The sequence below is a fragment of the Ambystoma mexicanum genome, chromosome 4p (assembly GCF_040938575.1).
Source record: "Ambystoma mexicanum isolate Mex_15411 chromosome 4p, UKY_AmexF1_1, whole genome shotgun sequence".
In the NCBI taxonomy this organism is placed as follows: Eukaryota; Metazoa; Chordata; class Amphibia; order Caudata; family Ambystomatidae; genus Ambystoma; species Ambystoma mexicanum.
The window spans coordinates 1,270,650,403-1,270,664,939 of record NC_090927.1 but is presented as its reverse complement, the minus strand read 5'-3'; the positions used below and the strand labels follow the sequence as shown (position 1 = coordinate 1,270,664,939).

The 14,537-nt window shown below is 53.3% G+C and overlaps 3 non-coding genes and 18 pseudogenes across 3 annotated transcripts; all 21 read right to left on the bottom strand.

Moving 5' to 3' along the window:
• Positions 1 to 1,625: 1,625 nt before the first annotated feature.
• LOC138456001 (5S ribosomal RNA) lies at positions 1,626 to 1,744 on the bottom strand (annotated as a pseudogene).
• Positions 1,745 to 1,850: 106 nt separating this feature from the next.
• On the bottom strand, positions 1,851 to 1,969 carry LOC138459346 (5S ribosomal RNA; annotated as a pseudogene).
• A 322-nt stretch (positions 1,970 to 2,291) lies between these two features.
• Positions 2,292 to 2,410, bottom strand: LOC138456371 (5S ribosomal RNA; annotated as a pseudogene).
• A 106-nt stretch (positions 2,411 to 2,516) lies between these two features.
• Positions 2,517 to 2,635, bottom strand: LOC138458108 (5S ribosomal RNA; annotated as a pseudogene).
• A 106-nt stretch (positions 2,636 to 2,741) lies between these two features.
• LOC138455243 (5S ribosomal RNA) lies at positions 2,742 to 2,860 on the bottom strand. The gene has a single exon (XR_011261884.1). It is a non-coding gene; the product is annotated as a 5S ribosomal RNA (ribosomal RNA).
• A 107-nt stretch (positions 2,861 to 2,967) lies between these two features.
• Positions 2,968 to 3,086, bottom strand: LOC138458758 (5S ribosomal RNA; annotated as a pseudogene).
• A 314-nt stretch (positions 3,087 to 3,400) lies between these two features.
• Positions 3,401 to 3,519, bottom strand: LOC138456165 (5S ribosomal RNA; annotated as a pseudogene).
• Positions 3,520 to 3,626: 107 nt separating this feature from the next.
• Positions 3,627 to 3,745, bottom strand: LOC138459068 (5S ribosomal RNA; annotated as a pseudogene).
• A 535-nt stretch (positions 3,746 to 4,280) lies between these two features.
• On the bottom strand, positions 4,281 to 4,400 carry LOC138459097 (5S ribosomal RNA; annotated as a pseudogene).
• Positions 4,401 to 4,506: 106 nt separating this feature from the next.
• LOC138455671 (5S ribosomal RNA) lies at positions 4,507 to 4,625 on the bottom strand (annotated as a pseudogene).
• A 106-nt stretch (positions 4,626 to 4,731) lies between these two features.
• LOC138458363 (5S ribosomal RNA) lies at positions 4,732 to 4,850 on the bottom strand (annotated as a pseudogene).
• Positions 4,851 to 4,956: 106 nt separating this feature from the next.
• LOC138456160 (5S ribosomal RNA) lies at positions 4,957 to 5,075 on the bottom strand (annotated as a pseudogene).
• Positions 5,076 to 5,181: 106 nt separating this feature from the next.
• LOC138456159 (5S ribosomal RNA) lies at positions 5,182 to 5,300 on the bottom strand (annotated as a pseudogene).
• A 105-nt stretch (positions 5,301 to 5,405) lies between these two features.
• Positions 5,406 to 5,525, bottom strand: LOC138459523 (5S ribosomal RNA; annotated as a pseudogene).
• A 106-nt stretch (positions 5,526 to 5,631) lies between these two features.
• Positions 5,632 to 5,750, bottom strand: LOC138454946 (5S ribosomal RNA). Its single transcript, XR_011261601.1, has one exon. It is a non-coding gene; the product is annotated as a 5S ribosomal RNA (ribosomal RNA).
• An 899-nt stretch (positions 5,751 to 6,649) lies between these two features.
• Positions 6,650 to 6,769, bottom strand: LOC138459727 (5S ribosomal RNA; annotated as a pseudogene).
• Positions 6,770 to 6,875: 106 nt separating this feature from the next.
• Positions 6,876 to 6,994, bottom strand: LOC138454945 (5S ribosomal RNA). The gene has a single exon (XR_011261600.1). It is a non-coding gene; the product is annotated as a 5S ribosomal RNA (ribosomal RNA).
• A 107-nt stretch (positions 6,995 to 7,101) lies between these two features.
• On the bottom strand, positions 7,102 to 7,220 carry LOC138458008 (5S ribosomal RNA; annotated as a pseudogene).
• Positions 7,221 to 7,327: 107 nt separating this feature from the next.
• On the bottom strand, positions 7,328 to 7,446 carry LOC138457450 (5S ribosomal RNA; annotated as a pseudogene).
• A 106-nt stretch (positions 7,447 to 7,552) lies between these two features.
• LOC138456526 (5S ribosomal RNA) lies at positions 7,553 to 7,671 on the bottom strand (annotated as a pseudogene).
• Positions 7,672 to 13,808: 6,137 nt separating this feature from the next.
• On the bottom strand, positions 13,809 to 13,927 carry LOC138459140 (5S ribosomal RNA; annotated as a pseudogene).
• Positions 13,928 to 14,537: the final 610 nt, after the last annotated feature.

The following is a 14,537-nucleotide window of genomic DNA, read 5'->3' as shown; positions in this document are numbered from 1 at the left end:
CCACCACGACCCGAAGTCGCTGAACTTGCAGGCCTGGCTCCTGCAGCGCTAGAGTTTGGAGGATACGACATACCGGCCGATTGCAGAGAGGTTCTTGCAAAGGCCAGGGCGTCCTCGACTCTTAAATGCTACGGACACAAATGGAAGAGGTTCTCTGTCTGGTGCCACGCACAGAAGATTAACCCTCTACGGATTACGGCTCCCCAAGTACTGCCGTACCTGCTGACGCTGGCCAAAGCTGGTCTGGCACACGCGTCCATCAAGATTCATCTTGCTGCGATCTCCCGATACACCAGAACCACGGGGCGGACGTCCTTGTGGTCTCATCGTCTGGTGAAAGAGTTCATGAAGGGACTGTTCAGATCGTTCCCGCCGGTGAAGGCCCCGGCCCCGGCGTGGGAGCTCAACGTGGTGCTGACCAAGCTCATGGGACCTCCGTTCGAGCCTCTGCACTCGGCCCCGTTGAAGTTTCTATCGTGGAAAACAGCTTTTCTTGTGGCCATCACCTCCGCACGACGAGTGGGAGAGATCCAGGCCCTTTCCTGCAAGGCCCCGTACTTGACTTTCCACGACACGAGGGTAGTGCTCAGGACGCACTCCTCCTTCATGCCCAAGGTGCCGTCGGACTTCCATCTCAACGAACCCTTGGTGTTGCCTGTGTTCTTCCCGTCGCCTTCGTCGCCGGCTGAGAGGACTTTGCACTCGCTGGATGTGGCTAGAGCGCTGAAGTTCTACGTAGACCGCACGAAGTGTTTTCGGAAGACGTCACAACTCTTTGTGAACTTTGGACCTGTCAATCAGGGGAAGGCTCTCTCGAAGGCTTCCATTTCCAGATGGCTCTCCGGCTGTATCATGTACTGTCATCGGTTGGCAAACCGACCGCTGCCTGGCCGTCCGAGAGCCCACTCCACCAGAGCGATCGCAGCTACCACGGCGTTCCTATCTGGTGTGCCCCTGCTGGACATATGCAGGGCTGCTACGTGGAGGTCGACGCACACCTTCACGAAATTCTACTGCGTCGACCGGGATTCCAGGGAGGAGTCCAGGGTCGGCCAAGCAGTGCTGCGCAACCTGTTCGCCTGAGGTGAGCCTGGTGAGGAGGTAAGATGCTTAATGTTGAGTTTATGTGATGCTTAATGTTGAGCCTTTGCCACCTCCCGTGGTTGTGCATGTGTGTACTGCTATGTATTCTTTATTCATGAGCATGTGAATCCATGCCAGACCCCATGCTGGAGAAGGAACAAGTTACTTACCTGTAACTGTTGTTCTCCAGCATGGGTCTGGCATGGATTCACATGCGAACCCTCCCGCCTACCCCTCTGCGGCTCTTCACTTGGTCATACTGCCACTTCACGTGCTTCCAAATCTGAAGATGGCTGCCAGAGGCGGTGCTTAGGTAGAGGGCAGTCATTGGCTGTGGTCAGTATGACGCAGAGACCAGTGATTGGTTATTACTACGAAAGACAGATCAGAAACGAAACTGATACTGGTTTTTTCTTTACCGAGGATTCCCAGCCTGACGACGGGGAATATTCATGAGCATGTGAATCCATGCCAGACCCATGCTGGAGAACAACAGTTACAGGTAAGTAACTTGTTCCTTCCTGGACATGGAGCACAAAAAAAGCCTACAGCACATTGTATTCCCAGGTGGGCTCCCATCCAGGTACTAACTAGGCCCAACACCGCTTAGCGGCTGAGATCAGATGAGATCGGGCGCATTCAGTGTGGTGTGGCCGTAGGCTCTGGTCCTAGTGAATTTTGTCCTGTTAAGCATCTAGTCGGCTAGACCATGCAGTTTTGAAAGACAATTGAGAAATGGCTCACTTCCTGAACATGGAGCACAAAAAAGCCAACAGCACCTGGTATTCCCAGGCGGTCTCCCATCCGTGTACCAACTAGGCTCGACACTGTTTACCTTCTGAGATCAGACGAGATTGGGTGCATTCAGTGTGGTGCGGCCGTAGGCTTTTGTGCTAGTGAGTTTTGTCCTGTTAAGCATCTAGTCGGCTAGACCATGCAGTTTTGAAAGACAATTGAGAAATGGTTCACTTCCTGAACATGGAGCACAAAAAAAGCCTACATCACCTGGTATTCCCAGGCGGTCTCCCTTCCAGGTACTAACTAGGCCCAACACTGCATTGCTTCCGAGTTCAGGCACATTCAGTGTGTTGTGGGCGTAGGCTGTGGTCCTAGTGAGTTTTGCACTGTTAAGCATCTAGTCGGCTAGACCATGCAGTTTTGAAAGACAATTGAGAAATGGCTTACTTCCTGAACATGGAGCACAAAAAAGCCTACAGCACCTGGCATTCCCAGGTGGTCTCCCATTCAGGTACTTACTAGGCCCGACACTCCTTAGTTTCCAAGATCAGATGAGATCAGGGGCATTCAGTGTGGTCTGGCCGTAGGCTCTGGTCCTAGTGAGTTTTGCATTGTTAAGCATCTAGTCGGCTAGACCATGCAGTTTTGAAATACAATTGAGAAATGGCTCACTTCCTGAACATGTAGCACAAAAAAGCCTACAGCACCTGGTATTCCCAGGCAGTCTCCCATCCAGATACTAACTAAGCTCGACACTGTTTACCTTCTGAGATCAGACGAGATTGGGTGCATTCAGTGTGATGTGGCTGTAGGTTTTGGTCCTAGTGAGTTTTGTCCTGTTAAGCATCTAGTCGGCTAGACCATGAAGTTTTGAAAGACAATGGAGAAATGGCTCACTTCCAGAACCTGGAGTGCAGAATAACCTACAGCACCTGGTATTCCCAGGCAGTCTACCACCCAGGTACTAACTAGGCCCAACACTGCTTAGCTTCCGAGATCAGACGAGATCAGGCGCATTCAGTGTGGTGTGGCCGTAGGGTTTGGTCCAAGTGAGTTTTGTCCTGTTAAGCATCTGGTCGGCTAGAACATGCAGTTTTGAAAGACAATTGAGAAATGGCTCACTTCCTGGACATGGAGCACAAAAACAGCCTGCAGCACCTGTTATTCCCAGGTAGTCTCCCGTCCCGATTCTAACTAGGCCCAACACTGCTTAGCTTCCGAGATCAGATGAGATGGGGCGCATTCAGTGTGGTGTGGCCGTAGGCTCTGGTCCTAGTGAGTTTTGTCCTGTTAAGCATCTAGTCGGCTAGATCATGCAGTTTTGAAAGAGAATTGGGAAATGGCTCACTTCCTGAACATGGAGCACGAAAAAGCCTACAGCACCTGGTATTCCCAGGTGGTCTCCCATCCAGGAACTAACTAGACCTGACACTGCTGAGCTTCCGATGCCAGGCGCATTTAGTGTGGTGTTGCTGTAGGCTTTAATCCTGGTGAGTTTTGTCCTTCTAGTCGGCTAGACCATGCAGTTTTGAAAGACAATTGAGAAATGGCTCACTTCCTGAACATTGAGCACAAAAAAAGCCTACAGCACATTGTATTCCCAGGCGGGCTCCCATCCAGGTACTAACTAGGCCCAACACTGCTTGGCGGCTGAGATCAGATGAGATCGGGCGCATTCAGTGTGGTTTGGCCGTAGGCTCTGGTCCTAGTGAATTTTGTCCTGTTAAGCATCTAGTCGGCTAAATCATGCAGTTTTGAAAGACAATTGAGAAATGGCTCACTTCCTGAACATTGAGCACAAAAAAAGCCTACAGCACATTGTATTCCCAGGCGGGCTCCCATCCAGGTACTAAGTAGGCCCAACACTGCTTGGCGGCTGAGATCAGATGAGATTGGGCGCATTCAGTGTGGTTTGGCCGTAGGCTCTGGTCCTAGTGAGTTTTGTCTTGTTAAGCATCTAGCCAGCTAGACCATCCAGTTTTGAAAGACAATGGAGAAATGGCTCACTTCCAGAACCTGGAGCTCATAAAAGCCTACAGCACCTGGTATTCACAGGCAGTCTCCCTTCCAGGCCCAACACTGCTTAGCTTCCGAGATCAGACAAGATCGGGCGCATTCAGTTTGGTGTGGCCGTAGGCTCTGGTCATAGTGAGTTTTGTCTTGTTAAGCATCTAGTCAGCTAGACCATCCAGTTTTGAAAGACAATGGAGAAATGGCTCACTTCCAGAACCTGGAGCTCAAAAAAGCCTACAGCACCTGGTATTCCCAGGCAGTCTCCCTTCCAGGTAATAACTAGGCCCAACACTGCATCGCTTCCGAGTTCAGGCACATTCAGTGTGTTGTGGCCGAAGGCTGTGGTCCTAGTGAGTTTTGCACTGTTAAGCATCTAGTCGGCTAGACCATGCAGTTTTGAAAGACAATTGAGAAATGGCTCACTTCCTGAACATGGAGCAAAAAAAAGCCTACTGCACCTGGTATTCCCAGGAGGTCTCCCATCCAGGTACTAACTAGTCCCAACACTGCTTAGCTTCCGAGATCAGATGAGAAGGGGGCGCTTTCAGTGTGATGTGGCTGTAGGTTTTGGTCCTAGTGAGTTTTGTCCTGTTAAGCATCTAGTCGGCTAGACCATGAAGTTTTGAAAGACAATGGGGAAATTATTCACTTCCAGAACCTGGAGTGCAGAATAACCTACAGCACTTGGTATTCCCAGGCAGTCTACCACCCAGGTACTAACTAGGCCCAACACTGCTTAGCTTCCGAGATCAGACGAGATCAGGCGCATTCAGTGTGGTGTGGCCGTAGGCTTTGGTCAAGTGAGTTTTGTCCTGTTAAGCATCTGGTCGGCTAGAACATGCAGTTTTGAAAGACAATTGAGAAATGTCTCACTTCCTGGACATGGAGCACAAAAACAGCCTACAGCACCTGTTATTCCCAGGTAGTCTCCCGTCCCGCTTCTAACTAGGCCCAACACTGCTTAGCTCCCGAGATCAGATGAGATGGGGCGCATTCAGTGTGGTGTGGCCGTAGGCTTTGGTCAAGTGAGTTTTGTCCTGTTAAGCATCTGGTCGGCTAGAACATGCAGTTTTGAAAGACAATTGAGAAATGGCTCACTTCCTGGACATGCAGCACAAAAAAGGCCTACAGCACCTGGTATTCCCAGGCAGTCTCCCATCCAGGTACTAACTAGGCCCAACACTGCTTAGCGTCTGAGATCAGACTAGATTGGGCGCATTCAGTGTGGTGTGGCCGTAGGCTTTGGTCAAGTGAGTTTTGTCCTGTTAAGCATCTGGTCGGCTAGAACATGCAGTTTTGAAAGACAATTGAGAAATGGCTCACTTCCTGGACATGCAGCACAAAAAAGGCCTACAGCACCTGGTATTCCCAGGCAGTCTCCCATCCAGGTACTAACTAGGCCCAACACTGCTTAGCGTCTGAGATCAGACTAGATTGGGCGCATTCAGTGTGGTGTGGCCGTAGGCTCTGGTCATAGTGAGTTTTGTCCTGTTAAGCATCTAGTCGGCTAGATCATGCAGTTTGAAAGAGAATTGGGAAATGGCTCACTTCCTGAACATGGAGCACGAAAAAGCCTACAGCACCTGGTATTCCCAGGTGGTCTCCCATCCAGGTACTAACTAGTCCTAACACTGCTTAGCTTCCAAGATCCGATGAGAAGGGGGCGCATTCAGTGTGATGTGGCTGTAGGTTTCGGTCCTAGTGAGTTTTGTCCTGTTAAGCATCTAGTCGGCTAGACCATGCAGTTTTGAAATACAATTGAGAAATGGCTCACTTCCTGAACATGGAGTGCAAAATAACCTACAGCACCTGGTATTCCCAGGCAGTCTACCACCCAGGTACTAACTAGGCCCAACACTGCTTAGCTTCCGAGATCAGACGAGATCAGGCGCATTCAGTGTGGTGTGGCCGTAGGCTTTGGTCCAAGTGAGTTTTGTCCTGTTAAGCATCTAGTCGGCTAGAACATGCAGTTTTGAAAGACAATTGAGAAATGGCTCACTTCCTGAACATGGAGTAGAAAAAATGTCTACAGCGCCTGGTATTCCCAGGCAGTCTCCCATCCAGCTACTAAATAGGCCTGACACTGCTTAGGTTCTGAAATCAGACAAGAGCTGGCGCATTCAGGGTGGTGTGCCCGCAGGCTTGAAAAATGCTATAAGCCATAATGCCACTTGCATCATAAAACCACGCTCATCACTCGATCAGCGCTCGATCAGGCACGATGTATAAGACTTGTGTGCCCACTCAGGACTCCTATGTCTAGTAGGATAAATGTACTCCATCCATCCTGTTTCTGTTGCAGGGAGTTGGAGAAAACAACCAATACAATAATGGATTTCTTTTAAGCCTCTTTATGGACTCAATATTCTCTGTACTGCATTACATGTGAAGGTAGATTTATTACCCATGAACACACTACCCGTATTTTAATTCTATGTAAATAGGTAGCTCCAGCCCTCATGTTGTTGTCCAACATTTCCCCTATAAAAAGGGATACATTTTATTTTTAAAACGTCATGTTAAGCATCTAGTCGGCTAGATCATGAAGTCTTGAAAGAGAATTAAGAAATGGCTCACTTCCTGAACATGGAGCACAGAAAGGCCTACAGCACTTGGTATTCTCAAGTGGTCTTCCATCCAGGTATTAACTAGACCTGACACTGCTTAACTTTCGAGGCCAGGCGCATTCAGTGTGGTGTGGCTGTAGGCTTTAGTCCTGGTGAATTTTGTCCTGTTAAGCATCTAGTCGGCTAGACCATGCAGTTTTGAAAGGCAATTGAGAAATGGCTCACTTCCTGAACATGGAGCACAAAAAAGCCTACAGCACCTGGTATTCCCAGGAGGTCTCCCATCCAGGTACTAACTAGTCCCAACACTGCTTAGCTTCCTAGATGAGATGAGAAGGGGGCGCATTCAGTGTGATGTGGCTGTAGGTTTTGGTCCTAGTGAATTTTGTCCTGTTAAGCATCTAGTCGGCTAGACCATGCAGTTTTGAAAGACAATGGAGAAATGTCTCACTTCCAGAACCTGGAGTACAAAATAACCTACAGCACCTGGTATTCCCAGGCAGTCTACCACCCAGGTACTAACTAGGCCCAACACTGCTTAGCTTCCGAGATCAGACGAGATCAGGCGCATTCAGTGTGGTGTGGCCGTAGGCTCTGGTAATAGTGAGTTTTGTCCTGTTAAGCATCTAGTCGGCTAGAACATGCAGTTTTGAAAGACAATTGAGAAATGGCTCACTTCCTGGACATGGAGCACAAAAAAAGCCTACAGCACCTGGTATTCCCAGGTAGTCTCCCGTCCCGCTTCTAACTAGGCCCAGCACTGCTTAGCTTCCGAGATCAGATGAGATGGGGCGCATTCAGTGTGGTGTGGCCGTAGGTTATGGTCCTAGTGAGTTTTGTCCTGTTAAGCATCTAGTCGGCTAGACCATGCAATTTTGAAAGACAATTGAGAAATGGCTCACTTCCTGAACATGGAGCACAAAAAAAGCCTACAGCACATTGTATTCCCAGGCGGGCTCCCATCCATGTACTAACTAGGCCCAACACTGCTTGGCGGCTGAGATCAGATGAGATCGGGCGCATTCAGTGTGGTTTGGCCGTAGGCTCTGGTCCTTGTGAATTTTGTCCTGCTAAGCATCTAGTCGGCTAAATCATGCAGTTTTGAAAGACAATTGCGAAATGGCTCCCTTCTAGAACATGGAGCGCAAAAAGGCCTACAGCACCTGGTATTCCCAGGCAGCCTCCCATCCAGGTACTAACTAGGCCCAACACTGCTTAGCGTCTGAGATCAGACTAGATTGGGCGCATTCAGTGTGGTGTGGCCGTAGGCTCTGGTAATAGTGAGTTTTGTCCTGTTACGCTTCTAGTCGGCTAGATCATGCAGTTTTGAAAGAGAATTGGGAAATGGCTCACTTCTCCAGCATGGGGTCTGGCATGGATTCACATGCTCATGAATATTCCCCGTCGTCAGGCTGGGAATCCTCGGTAAAGAAAAAACCAGTATCAGTTTCGTTTCTGATCTGTCTTTCGTAGTAATAACCAATCACTGGTCTCTGCGCCACACTGACCACAGCCAATGACTGCCCTCTACCCAAGCACCGCCTCCGGCAGCCATCCTCAGATTTTTACCGCACGTTCATGTGTTGGGATCCTCGTGCTATTGCTCTCGAGCGTTAGTGCTATTTTTTCACGTTTTTTCACAAAAACTCGATTCTTTCGGTCAAAAGAGCCTCAAGCTCCACCGATTCTACATCCGATCCACGGGGACCCGTGTCGGATTCGTCTGCGCCCCCCAAGGGTGAAGATTTCGTCGAGCTACACTTCGGAGGACTCCAGAAGCTTCTCAGGCCCGGTCTCGGAGATGGCCCAGGAGAAGGGAAGCTCGACGCCCGGAAAGCTGTTCAGGGTCTGCCCTGGATGCCAGCTGCAGAACGTCTTTAAGGAGGACGAACACTCTTTCTGCCTTTACTGCCTTCATGAGGACAAGACGCACGTGGAGAAGGACTGTGCGTTTTGCGGCAACATGTCGGAACGGACCATGAAGGACCGCCATCAACGTCTCGCCAACTGGCTGGAGGGTAAGAGCCCGTCTGGTGAGAAGAAGAAGAAATCCGAGCGGTCTTCTAAGACCTTTGAGGGCGCCCCGGCGACGGGGGCCCAACATAAGGCTAAGCACCGCGAGTCCGCTGGCACCGGGAGCGCCGAACGGTCGGGCTCTACGGGCGCCAGGCAGGGCGCACCCTCCCCGGCACCATCAACCACGAGCCAACGCTCTGGGTCGGGTAAGAGGAAGGCCGAGCACCCGGCGAAACTCCTGGAGAGGCCCCGGTCGAGCTCTAAGGCAGAGGAGGAGCGTGGCAGTGCCCCCTCCCTCAAGGATAAGGCGGTGAGCGCACCTAAGGTGGTGAAGGCCTTGATCCATCCGACCAAGCCCTCTATCGAAACGGTCGCGGCGGCCCTGGCTCAGCCTGTGGAGGCTGCGCCAGTGGTGGCGACCTCGGGGCCTAGAATCTCCCTGCCTCCTCGGAGGGAGTCTTCTTTTGTGCCCATCGATAGGACCCCCGTGAAACCCTCCGTGGGGAAGAAGAAGGGGGGGCAGGGCGTCGTCGTAGATTCGGCCTCAACCTCAGAAGAGGAGCTGATCGAGGTCTTAGGCCACGGCCTAGGCGTGGAAGAAGGCCAGCCCGTCGGAATGGACCCCGACGCAGGTGACGACGACGACGACATCGTCGAGGATACCGACGGGGCCCCTGCTCGCCCGTCGGATTCCCCTCTGCCAGCGCCGCAAGACAACTCGGCGGCCATTTTGTTGGCCATACAGTCCTTATGCTCCGAGATAAGGACGAGACTACCGTTACCGACGGAGGAACCTCTCCCGTCGGGGGATCCAGAACCGGGACCTTCTGGTGTTCCCCCTACCAAGAAAAGAAGGATCCATCCACCACCTCCTTTTCAACCGTCGCGCCCCGTCCAGCCCTCCTCCCCGTCCACCCGAGGGGATGATACGGGGACTGACACGGCAGCGACGGGTACGGACGACGAGGCATACGACGAGGATATTCCGTCGTCGCCTCCCACCTACCCCGGATTCCGTCGTCTCCGCGGCAGCCAGGAAGAAAGCGGGGGGGGTGCGGCCTCCACATCGACTTCCCCGCCGGACGGCGAGGGTAAGAAATTGGATGCTATGGGATGTAGAGTCATCTCGTCGGCAGCGACGACGATTAAAGCGGCCAACGCCTTGGCTATCGTGGCTCGCTACGACAGGGAGCTCTGGTACAAGATAGCTCCCCTGCTGGATTTTTTCTGCCGGACGACAAGAGGGCGGAGGCCCTGGAGATCCTGCAGGAAGGTGAGGTGGCTTCGGACCACGCCATTACCGTTGCGACGGACATCGCCGACACTGGGTTCCGCCAGTTGGGCAACGGCGTTTGCCTTAGGCGGCGTGGATGGCTCAAGGCTACGGACTTCCGGCAGGACGTCCAGACCAGAGTCCTGGACATGCCCTTCGACGGGAACAACCTGTTTGGGAAGATAGTGGACGATTCCCTTCAGGCCATCAAGGCGGATACTGAGACGGCCCGGGCCCTCGGAGTTCTGCAGCAGCGTCGGATGCCCTTTCGGAGCAGCGGAGGCAAGGGCGCCTCCAGAGGTTCCGGCGGCGGTTTCGCTTCCTACCGTCAAGCGGCCCGCTCGTCGTCGCAAGAGGCCTACAGAGGACGAGGCAAGTCTAGCGGACCCCGCCGTCGTCGCCCAGGAGGTCAAGGCGGCAAGGCCGCGTCCAACAGGATTGAACCGGCTGTGGGGTCGGGCCCCCACCGGAGCACCCCGGTGGGAGGCCGGCTGGCGGGATTCGTCAGCGTGTGGGAGTCCATCTCCACCGACCGTTGGGTGCTGGACGCCCTGGCCCGGGGCCACGCGCTCGAGTTTCAAAGAAGGTGCCCGCGCGTCCCCCCCGTGGCCAGGAAAGAACTTCACGTCCCTCAACTTCTCCTGGAGGTAAAGGCGATGCTCAGGAAGGGCGCCATCGAAATCGTCCCAAAGAGGCTTCGGGGCTCCGGAGTTTACTCGAGATACTTCCTCGTGAAGAAGAAGACGGGAGGATGGCGCCCCATCCTAGACCTCCGACGTCTGAACAAGTTCATCAAGGCGCAGAAGTTCCGGATGGTCACCCTCCAGCACGTCCTGGGCCAGATGGAGGAAGGGGATTTCCTATCGTCGTTGGATTTGGAGGATGCCTACTTCCACATTCCCATCCTAAAGGGGCACCGAAAATTCCTCAGGTTCGTGGTCCAAGGGCGTCATTACCAGTTCAGAGCCCTCCCCTTCGGACTACGGCACCCAGGGTATTCACCAAGTGCCTCGCACCGGTGGCGGCGCAGCTGCGCCGCGAGGGGATCCACGTCTACCCCTACCTGGACGACTGGCTCATCCGCGCCAAGACGAGGGAGCTCGCCGTGGTTCACACGGCAAGGACCGTCCAACTCCTCACGGACCTGGGATTCTTCGTGAACTAGCCAAATCCCACCTGGTGCCCGCGCAAGTCGCACTGTTTCTGGGAGCGAGGCTCGACACAGTGTCCATTCTGGCCTCCCCGTCGGAGGAGAGGACCAGGACCATCTTGGGCAAGGTGCAACGGATGTTGGTGGCCGACGCGGCCAAAGTGAGGTCCATCAAGTCCCTCCTCGGGATGATGTCTTCCTGCATCTACCTCATTCCCTTGTGCAGGCTCCGGATGCGCCCGTTGCAAGAATTCCTGGATGCGCGCTGGATCCAGACGACGGGCAGCTTCGAGGAAAGGATCAAGCTGTACGAGAACTTCCGACGAGCGATACGGTGGTGGGGCACCCGCGCGCATCTGACGGCGGGCATGGACTTCCAGACCCCAGCCCATCAGGAGACTGTGACTACGGATGCCTCCCTGGAAGGGTGGGGAGCGCACACCGAAAATCTGCACGCAAAGGGACTCTGGCTCCCGACGGAGAAGTCCCTGCATATCAACGTCCTGGAGCTCCGTGCAGTGTTTTGGGCCCTCAGGTCTTTCCTTCCGTCCCTCAAGGGCAAGGTGGTGAGGATCTTCACCGACAACACCACCACCATGTTTTACATCAGGAAACAGGGCGGAACCAGGTCCCCAGCGCTGTCCAAGGAGGCGCAGGACCTGTGGCATTGGGCCGTCGCCCAAAGGATTTTTCTGGTGCCGTTTCATCTGGCAGGGATAAAAAACACCATCGCCGACTCACTCAGCAGGGAGCTGCGCTCGTGCCACGAGTGGGAACTACGGCAGGATCTGGTGGATCGCCTCTTCCGACGGTGGGGCACACCCCAGATCGACCTGTTCGCGACGGCGACGAACACCAAGTGCCGGAGGTTCGCCAGCAGGTTTCCCCAGACGAGGAGCATGGGCGATGCTTTCTCGTTCCCCTGGGAGGGCCTGTTCCTCTACGCGTTCCCTCCCTTGCCTCTGCTAATCCGGTTAGTCAACTTGCTCAAGAGGTCACGGTGCAGGATGATCCTCGTCGCACCCTCGTGGCCGAGGCAGATATGGTTCCCGGACCTTCTGGACTTGTCAGCGTCCCCGCCGATCAAGCTGCCGGCGGACGCTGATCTACTCTCCAGGGAAGGAGGCGCCATCCTCCACCACGACCCGAAGTCGGTGAACTTGCAGGCCTGGCTCCTGCAGCGCTAGAGTTTGGAGGATACGACATACCGGCCGACTGCAGAGAGGTTCTTGCAAAGGCCAGGGCGTCCTCGACTCTTAAATGCTACGGACACAAATGGAAGAGGTTCTCTGTCTGGTGCCACGCACAGAAGATTAACCCTCTACGGATTACGGCTCCCCAAGTACTGCCGTACCTGCTGACGCTGGCCAAAGCTGGCCTGGCACACGCGTCCATCAAGATTCATCTTGCTGCGATCTCCCGATACACCAGAACCACGGGGCGGACGTCCTTGTGGTCTCATCGCCTGGTGAAAGAGTTCATGAAGGGACTGTTCAGATCGTTCCCGCCGGTGAAGGCTCCGGCCCCGGCGTGGGAGCTCAACGTGGTGCTGACCAAGCTCATGGGACCTCCGTTCGAGCCTCTGCACTCGGCTCCGTTGAAGTTTCTATCGTGGAAAACTGCTTTTCTTGTGGCCATCACCTCCGCACGACGAGTGGGAGAGATCCAGGCCCTTTCCTGCAAGGCCCCGTACTTGACTTTCCACGAGACGAGGGTAGTGCTCAGGACGCACCCCTCCTTCATGCCCAAGGTACCGTCGGACTTCCATCTCAACGAACCCTTGGTGTTGCCTGTATTCTTCCCGTCGCCTTCGTCGCCGGCTGAGAGGACTTTGCACTCGCTGGATGTAGCTAGAGCGCTGAAGTTCTACGTGGACCGCACGAAGTGTTTTCGGAAGACGTCACAACTCTTTGTGAACTTTGGACCTGTCAATCAGGGGAAGGCTCTCTCGAAGGCTTCCATTTCCAGATGGCTCTCCGGCTGTATCATGTACTGTCATCGGTTGGCAAACCGACCGCTGCCCGGCCGTCCGAGAGCTCATTCCACCAGAGCGATCGCAGCTACCACGGCGTTCCTTTCTGGTGTGCCCCTGCTGGACATATGCAGGGCTGCTACGTGGAGGTCGACGCACACCTTCACGAAGTTCTACTGCGTCGATCGGGATTCCAGGGAGGAGTCCAGGGTCGGCCAAGCAGTGCTGCGCAACCTGTTCGCCTGAGGTGAGCCTGGTGAGGAGGTAAGATGCTTAATGTTGAGTTTGATGTAATGCTTAATGTTGAGCCTTTGCCACCTCCCGTGGTTGTGCATGTGTGTACTGCTATGTATTCTTTATTCATGAGCATGTGAATCCATGCCAGACCCCATGCTGGAGAAGGAACAAGTTACTTACCTGTAACTGTTGTTCTCCAGCATGGGTCTGGCATGGATTCACATGCGAACCCTCCCGCCTACCCCTCTGCGGCTCTTCACTTGGTCATACTGCCACTTCACGTGCTCCAAGTATCTGAGGATGGCTGCCGGAGGCGGTGCTTGGGTAGAGGGCAGTCATTGGCTGTGGTCAGTGTGGCGCAGAGACCAGTGATTGGTTATTACTACGAAAGACAGATCAGAAACGAAACTGATACTGGTTTTTTCTTTACCGAGGATTCCCAGCCTGACGACGGGGAATATTCATGAGCATGTGAATCCATGCCAGACCCATGCTGGAGAACAACAGTTACAGGTAAGTAACTTGTTCCTTCCTGAACATGGAGTACGAAAAAGCCTACAGCACCTGGTATTCCCAGGTGGTCTCCCAAACAGGTACTAACTAGACCTGACACTGCTGAGCTTCCGATGCCAGGCGCATTTAGTGTGGTGTTGCTGTAGGCTTTAATCCTGGTGAGTTTTGTCCTTCTAGTCAGCTAGACCATGCAGTTTTGAAAGACAATTGAGAAATGGCTCACTTCCTGGACATGGAGCACAAAAAAGCCTACAGCACCTGTTATTCCTAGGTGGTCTCCCATACAGGTTCTAGCTAGGCCCAACACTGCTTAGCTTCCGAGATCAGATGAGATGGGGCGCATTCAGTGTGCTGTGGCCGTAGGTTTTGGTCCTAGTGAGTTTTGTCCTGTTAAGCATCTAGTCGGCTAGACCATGCAGTTTTGAAAGACAATTGAGAAATGGCTCACTTCCTGAACATGGAGCACAGAAAAGCCTACAGCACTTGGTATTCTCAAGTGGTCTTTCATCCAGGTATTAACTAGACCTGACACTGCTTAGCTTTCGAGGCCAGGTGCATTCAGTGTGGTGTGGCCGTAGGCTTTAGTCCTGGTGAGTTTTGTCCTGTTAAGCATCTAGTCGGCTAGACCTTGCAGTTTTGAAAGGCAATTGAGAAATGGCTCACTTCCTGAACATGGAGCACAAAAAAGCCTAAAGCACCTGGTATTCCCAGGTAGTCTCCCATCCAGGCCCAACACTGCTTAGCTTCCGAGATCAGACAAGATCGGGCGCATTCAGTGTGGTGTGGCCGTAGGCTCTGGTCATAGTGAGTTTTGTCTTGTTAAGCATCTAGTCAGCTAGACCATCCAGTTTTGAAAGACAATGGAGAAATGACTCACTTCCAGAACCTGGAGCTCAAAAAAGCCTACAGCACCTGGCATTCCCAGGCAGTCTCCCTTCCAGGTACTAACTAGGCCCAACACTGCATCGCTTCCGA